This window comes from Falco biarmicus, chromosome 6, assembly GCF_023638135.1.
Source record: "Falco biarmicus isolate bFalBia1 chromosome 6, bFalBia1.pri, whole genome shotgun sequence".
Classification (NCBI taxonomy): domain Eukaryota; kingdom Metazoa; phylum Chordata; class Aves; order Falconiformes; family Falconidae; genus Falco; species Falco biarmicus.
Window position 1 is genome coordinate 52,440,678 of NC_079293.1, and position 8,689 is coordinate 52,449,366.

Below are 8,689 nucleotides of genomic sequence, written 5' to 3' on the forward strand. Positions count from 1 at the left end.
TGATGAAGTTGAGTAAGAGTGGGAAAGTTTATTCCAGCAAGGTTATCTGATCAGGGACCTTGTCAATTGGGAAACTAAGGGCAACCAGAAACAGAGACACATATCTGGCAAAACAATGACAAAACCCAACCACACTAACTGATGAACTGTCAAGAAACTACTGGTGCCACTTCTGGGATGCTCAGCCTGGACTTTGCAACAGCTGGGACTGTAAACCAGGGATCTGGAGTGGGAGGGGTGTGGGAATGGGCAGAGCTGTGCAATCCCCTGGGAGACACAGAGAAGAAGGGGTACAGGGAGGAACAAAGAGAGGAGTGGGCAAAAAGGTAGGTATAAAGGGGGGCAGTCGGATGTAAAATGGGTCTGGTTGGTGCATTTGTTTGACTGAGCCCTGTGCATGATCCCTAGAGTCCGTCCTTCACAGGGAGGAGGGGCTGGAGAAGGGATTGTGGGTTACAGACTGGGTGCCTGGTACCAGCTGCTGGGGGTATCTGTATCTCCCCCAAACTGGGTGCGCATGGGTTGTGTGTGTGTGCTCACCAGCAAACTTTAGGTTGGACCAGCTGATGAGTAAGGGGGCCTCAGGTCTGGAGTATCAGGCAGGCAGAAGTTCACTGCTGCTATACCCGTGGGACTTGTGAACATGGGGTGTCTGTGGGATGACTCTGTGAGCCTCTAGCTGGACCAACCGGTGAGTGGGAGACCTGTGGGGTAGGTAAGGGGGGCTGGGATGCGGGCAAGGTTGCTGAGTGGGCAGAAGGTTCGTGCTGGTGCTCAGGGAATCTGTGAATGCACATGTGCTTATGAACCCAGAGAGTGTGATGTGTGTGCCTGCACTAGTGACCTCCCACCTCTGCCAGCCCAAGAGCAGGGGACTTGGTTGTCTGTATTTTATGTGAGCCCTACATATGGGTGCTGTTGAAGGCAGCGCCTTAGCTGGAGGAGGTGGCCACTCTCCTGATATTCCTTAACACCTTGCTTCCCTTCCAGACAGCAGGAGGAACTAGCGATTTGTGCATCTGACTTGCAATTTTCTCATGTTCATCTTCCCTTTTTATTCAGCAGATGGTTATAGAGAGAGTAGATGACTCTAATTAGGATCACCAGGCCAAGAATGATTGTTTTTCTACAATCCATTCTGTATACTTGTGGGCCTGCACATGTCTTTACAGCTGCACATACCCATATATTGAATACTTGTACTGAAACAACAAGCTCAAAGGTGCATTTCTTACATAAGATCTGAAAGATATTTTTTTTCCTGACTGAATTCCATAGACATAAATGCCTTGAATGAGAACAGAGTGGTACATGATTTCCTGATGTGATCATAGGTAGTTTTGTCTCATGCATTCACTGTGTAAGTGCAAAGAATTGCCTGAATGACAGCATCCTGTTTTGCTTTGGGAACAGGATGGTTAGGGAACAAATTGTGAAATAGGTCACGTGTGTGGTCAGTTGCTCTCCAATGTGGTTTTCAGGTCCGTTGTTCTATCTATAGTTTGTTCTACCAAGTAAAATACACCAGAAGGCAAAAGTTGGTGTTCTGCCTGTCACAGCCTGGTGGTGTTAAATCCACAGCACACATACAGCCAGCTGTGATCTCTGTCTCCCACTGTCTTTCCTGGAAAACTGATCATTAGCTCTGCAACTGACAATCAGCAGTTTAAAGAAAAAGTAATAGAAAACCCTGTACCTGTATATTCTGGACAAACGGTACCTGTATGTTCTCAACAGCTTTACACTTTTTATTGGAGTGATTTTATCTGGTTTTATCTTTACACATAATCTCAGAGATCCTCCCTGTCTCCTGACATATGGGTGATTTTGAACACCTTGGCTTTATATGGTTTTCCTCCCAATAACAGAAAACCCCTGCAAATTTCATGCTGTTTTTCAGGGAAAACAAAGAACTGTAGAAAAGTTTATTTTCAGCAAAAAATCAGGAAAACAGAATCACACAAACTACTGATTGGTTGGTTAGCTGCTTGTTTGCTGTATAACATTATGATTCACTTATGTCCTATAGTATGCTATGTAAGTTTGTTACAGATCAGTCTTGTGTACAATGAAAGTGAATTAATTTTGTCTTACAAAATCTAAAATATTCTTGACATTTTCCTTTTTAACAACTAATTTCTTGGGCTGAAGTTGGTACTGTGGATGTATGCATTCATTCATTAATCTTACTATGTTCAGAATTGTGCCAGATCTTTGAGCTGTCTAGTGTGTGTGTAGCTCTGCTGGGCATTTTGTGGCGATACGCTTACAAATTAAACCCATGGCCAGTAGAAATCAGAAAGATTCTTTATGAAATCAAGTGAGTTTTTTTTCTCCTTTCACCAGGTTTTATTCCCCTTTTGGCAGTACTATTTCAAAGTACTGTCAGAAGATTTTTTTCTCTTATGGGGGTATGGTTTGATTTTCGTCCTACAAAACCTTACAAAAAAAGGTTGAGAGGATATCAATAATATACTTTACAAGAAAAATATGCTCTAAAATATCCTCAGCAGCTAATATTTATACACAATCTTCAGATCACTAGTAATCCAGATAGATTACCAGAGTACTTTTCACTGCTATAGCAGGTAGTCTTGTTAAGTAATTTCTTTCTTAAATTATCATATCCTTTATTAAAACTAACCACATTTTTATTCCATTAATCTTACCAAGAAACTGTTCCAAGCTCTAACCTTGTGAAAGTTGGAAATGTTCTTATGGAAATGTTCAGTGAACTTACTTACAGAGAGAAGTTGTTCCCCTTTCAGCCTTTTCTTTTACCAGACTAGGCAACACAAGCATTTTTAGACTCTTCTCAGAAGAGAACTTACCCACTTTCAACTGTTGATCAGAATAGCTCCTTTCTGCACTTATTCCTGACTGTTTGTCCTCTTGGGACTGAGGTGACCAGTCCAATGCAAGGCTGCAGAGAAGGCGTCTATCTGCTTCTTAAAATGCTGGAATTGCTATTTCCCTCTGCTGGATTCAACACACTTATAATTGGTTAGCCTGATAACTGATTAAAAAAAATATCTGATGCCATTGTCCACAGTCTTGAGCACACAGCTCAATAACAGCAGGTCTCCCAACACAATAAATTACCATAGAGAGTAAAGACCAAGTGTTTATTCTGGCTTCAGCTGATTTGCCAGTTTCCTGCCCCACCACTAGTTTATTGAATGTGCTGTAGTTCTTTTTAAACAGCAGAAGCATAAAACCAACAAATTATATCTAACAAAGGCTTAAGGCAACAAAGGATTGCTTATAAATTTGGCAAGGCAGGTACAAATGTAAAAGATGTTAAAAAAAATAATTGAAAACTAGTCTCTGTCATCTGAGATTTCTCCAAGACTTCTCACAGCAACACATGTCCATGGACAAGCCCAAAAGTATCCTGGCTCAGGGATACTCGCTTTCCCTGGGGGATCCTGAACTGAGCCCTACCCCATCTCAACTATATCTAAGGGTAACAGCATAACATCGTGTACAAGTGAGTATCTGGAAATCTGCAGCTTCTTCTTTCTGCTGTTGATCAACTGTAGGAGATCTATTGCAATGGCTGTTTAATTCTCTTTGGATGTTTGTGAAAAAGAAATGAAAGCTTGGCTGGTATCAGTACACACTGGCTTTTTAATGTGTTGATTTTTCTGTTTGACTCTACCTTCTTTTTCTGATACTTATTTCAATTACAGTTTCTTTGTCCTCCTCTCTTCCCAGATAATAGAACTTGCTTCATCAAACACATATTCACATAACAAAATTTTCCGAGCAGCAGAATTTATGAAGCCTGGTTTCCTAGGAATTTATGGTGCTGATTTGCAAGTCCCATCCTCACATCATGTCCTCTACGATACCTTCACTAGGCAAAGTCAGCACTTCAAATGGCAAGTATGAGTTCTACACCTGCTGCTTGCCTCAGCAGTCCACATACATTGCACACCCAGTCAGATATCATGCTCTTGTGATTGTTGCCAAAGAGAGAATATATTGCATACCTTTCTCTCACTAGGAACTGTTTCTCAGATTACTTCAAAATAAAAATTAAAGGGCCTCTAATGAAGTAGGAGTATCAGTATAACCTCAAATATTACAAGCATACACAAATTTCAGTTAGAATCCACTCAATCACAACGATTAAAAAATACCTTAAAGTTAGGTTCTTACTTTTTTCTTCATATCTTATTCTGTGTTATGTGTAGTGTTGAAAGTATCTTTGCCCATTCTCAGACCTCCACATTATTTATAATACAATTCTGCTTTTGAATAGTCTCCACATACATTTACAAGAAATTATACTTAATTTGCATAGAATTGATTAATGATTATCCTGTGTATATAAGATGGTTCTGCTATGCATTTTTAATCCCTGGGTACCATGCAGAGTTGCAGAATCTTGCATTGTGATACTTCACTCACGCTATGAAAATGTTTTTTAGAAACTCATAACATCCAACAAAACAGGTAATTTCAATTCTTTATTTTCTCCCCAGTAGGCTGTCAAACAACAGTGTGGTCTGTACAAGACTATAGCTCTTTAAAACACTATATGCAGTATCTCTAAAGCATAGCTAATATTTAGCAATTACTTTGCATGGGACTTTCCACATCAGACAGAGATATTGGATTAGTCAAAGAGAACAAAGGACTGAATATTTTTTCTTCTGAGACTGATTGTGGTGTTAGGCTATTTTATGAGGTGGGACTCTATCAGAAGACATTTTTGCACCTCGATTAATGGCACCCTTTTCCAGAAAGCTACAGAAGATATGATCTTTCTGGACTACAGTTCTACTCTTACGAGGCTGTTCTGGTTTCAGCTGGGATAGTCAATTTTCTTCTTAGTAGCTGGTGCAGCGCTGTGATTTGGTTTTGGTGTGAGAACAATGTTGATAGCACACTGATGGTTTTGGCGTTGCTGGGTGATGTTTATACCAAGTCAAGGACTTTTCCATTCCTTGGGCCCTGCCAGCGAGAGGGCTGGAGGGGCACGGGAAGCTGGGAGGGGACACAGCCAGGACAGCTGACCCCAACTAGCCAAAGGGATATTCCACACCATATGATGTCATGCTGAGTGTATAAACTGGGGGAAGAAGGAGGAAGCGGGGGACATTCAGCATTACGGTGTTTGTCTTCCCGAGTAACCATTACACTGATGGAGCCCTGCTTCCCTGGGATGGCTGAACACCTGCCTGCCCAGGGGAAGTGGTGAACGAATTCCTTGCTTTGCTTTGCTTGTGTGTATGGCTTTTGCTTTTCTTATTAAATTGTTCTTCTCTCCACCCTTGAGTTTTACATTCCTTTCCAATTCTCCTTCCCATCGCTCCGGGTGAGGGCAAAGTGAGCGAGCGACTGTGTGGTACTTAGTTACCAGCTGGGGTTAAACCATGACAGTCCTTTTTTGGCACCAAACGTGGGGCTTGAAGGGTTCAAGATAATGGCGGATTTGATTGGAATGTGTTATTTCTAATTTATAGCTGTTATTGCTGTTTAGCTATTAATCATCGCGTTTCGGTGTTTGCTATGGGGCTTGCTTGCCTTACAGTGTATTAGAGTCTAGCACTTAGTGACTGCTTTTTGCTTTTGCTGCTTGCTGTCCTGCTTATCATCTTACTGCACTGTGCCTGGGAACATTGTGATAACAGCCATGGGAATGTGCCTGGGCTGGCAGGTGGCCAGGGCATCGCTGCTGTTTCTGTGCTGCTGTACTGGACAGGCTGGAACTCCAGCGTGAACCTGAGTTGAAGGGACTGTGACCTGTGGATAAGTCCACATGGGAGCAGGACACCCCAAAGCCCCTGTGGCCGTGAATCAGTCCATGCCTGAGCAGGTACATCTTGGAGTGCCTGTGGCCATGGTTATATCTGTGCCGCAGCAGGTATGCCTCTGAAGAACTTGTGGCCCAAGGACAAGTCCAGGCTGAAGAAGGTACATCTCAAAGTATCTGTGGCTGTGGATAAGTCCACACTACAGCTGAAGCATCTGTGGCTCTGCATGAGGTCATGCTAGATCACCTCAAAGTGTGTGGTCATCGATAAGCCCATGACAGAGCAGGTACAGCCCTGGAGGGATTTCAACCAGGAATAAAGCCATGCTGGAGCTGATTTACTTCTGAAGGGACTGTGGCTGTGGGTAAGGCTATGCTGCAGCAGGTATTCCCCTGGAGAGAGTGTAGTTCATAGCCAAGGCTCCACTTGGAGCAGGTACAACCCTAAGGGACTGCAGTCTGTGGATAAGTCCAAGCCAGAGCAGGGGCAAGGGGAGGAGTTAATTGCAATGTTAAACCCTATGGGCTGGTCCAAAGGGACTAGGGGTGGAGACTGTAATGGATATACCTTTAAATTGTTTTAATCCATGGTTTGAGTTTCATGTTATAGGAATGACTATAGCAGCAACTACCTGAACCATTGGAGGACAAGCCTCACAAGAAGCAGTGCAAGTGACCTGAGCTGGGCTTTTGCTTTTCTTATTAAATTGTTCTTCTCTCCACTCTCGAGTTTTACATTCCTTTCCCATTCTTCTCCCCATCCCTCTGGGTGAGGAGGAGTGAGTGAGCAGCTGTGTGGTGCTTAATTACCACCTGGGGTTAAATCACTACAGAGGTCTAGATCAGACACAAATATACAGAAGTTCACAAAGGCATTGCACAGAGCTTTTGACTGTACTGTGATTTTGTTTATAATGCTTGTCTTTTCCATGCTTACAGAAGGACATGCTTAGATAGCCTTTCCTTACCTCTTGTGGTGAGTTGACCCTGGCCGGATGCCAGGTGCCCACCAAAGCTCCTCTATCACTCCCCTCCTCAGCTGGGCAGGGGAGAGAAAATACAGTGAAAGGCTCGTGGGTTGACATAAAGACAGGGAGGTCATTCACCAATCACCATCACAGGGAAAACAGACTCAGCTTGGGGAAATTAGTTTCATTTAATACCATCAAATCAGAGTAGGGTAATGAGAAGTAAAACCAAAACTTTAAAACACCTTCCCTTCGCCCCTCCCTTCTTCCCAGGCTTAATTTTACTCCTGAATTCTCTCCCTCCCCTCCTCAGCAGCTTGTGCAGGGGGACAGGGAATGAGGTGTGCGATTAGTTCATCACACATTGTCTCTGCTGCTCCTTCCTCCTCAGGAGGAGGACTCCTCACCCTCTTCCTCTGCCCAAGCATCGGTTCCCTCCCACAGTTTGCCATCCTTCAGGCACAGACTGCTCCAGGGTGGGTTCCCCACAGGGTCACAAGCCCTGCCAGCAGCCCTGCTCCAGCTGGGGTCCTCTCTCCACGGGTCCACAGGTCCTGCCGGGACCCTGCTCCAGTGTGGGCTTCCCATGGGTCACAGCCTCCTTTGGGCATCCCCCTGCTCCGGTGTGGGGTCCCCCCATGGGCTGCAGGTGGCTGTCTGCTCCACCGTTAACCTCCATGGGCTGCAGGGGCACAGCCTGGCCCACCATGGCCTTCACCAGGGGCTGCAGGGGAACCCCTGCTCCGGCGCCTGGAGCACCTCCTGCCCCGGCCTGGCTGGCTGCAGCGCTGCTGCTCTCACCTGTTCTCACTCCTCTCTTCTCTGGCTGCAATTGCCATTGCGCAGCAACTTTTCCCCTTTCTTAAATGCATTATCCCAGAGATAATAAATACGTTATCACTGGTGGGCTCGGCCTTGGAGCCAGCTGGCATTGGCTCCATTGGACGCAGGGGAAACTTCTAGCAACTTCTCACAGATGCCACCCCTGTAGCCCCTGCTACCGAAACCTTGTCACACAAGCCCAATACATCTCTTCACCAAAGAGTAGATTAGCTTCATTTCTGTAACAGTGCTATTTCTGCCAAGCAAGGTAGTTAGCAGTTTACTCAGACCTGTGTCTGGGGATGGGACCAACAACTATACTGACACACAGTAAGGTGTGCACTATAACTTCATGTGTAAAGCACAAAAACCTACAGTATTAGGAGAAAACAAAACAAAACAAACAACCGCCCTCACAAATCCAGTAACTGTCTCTAGCTTTGTCTTTTCTTAAGGGTCTCAGAATGTTCGAATGTAGTTAAGTGAGAAGCTCCTGGTTTTTCTTTTACCTCATTCAGAGGTTCAACTAAACATAGGCCCTCACCTTTTACTGATGAAGGTTAATGACTCTCTATCCTGAGCCATCAGTATACCTCTCCCACCTGTCTGGATTACTGTCCATTAAGCTAGTTTTTTTTCTCAGGATGCATATCAGATCACACGTGCATTAGATAAACACAACAGAGCATGAGAGGTCATCTGTCAACTCAGCAGCTACAGCAGAGCAGCTGTTGCACTGAAAATGCTGCAGCTTTTTAGAGACTTGCTCATTGGCTCGCAATCATGTCTTTTTAATCTACTCTTGCTATCTTTTCTCTGTTTTCTTTTACTTTACAATTCAGTCAGCCTCAAATAAACCTGTTGTCTTTGATTTTGTGGTTGACTTCTAAGTAGTGCTCATTGCTGCTGCTCTGTTGGAGAGATGACCACCCTAGTAAGCTGCCATGATACCATGATTTCCATTGGTCATTATTTATCTACTTCTTTCAGAATCGGGTGCAAGGATAATTACAGGATATGCAGCATGGGCATTTAAAAGAGCTTTAATTCTAGGATATAGACAAATTCCTGGGTAGTGGGCCATTTTCTTTCTCTTCTTCAATGAGTAATACAATTCTCTGATAAAAGCACAGCT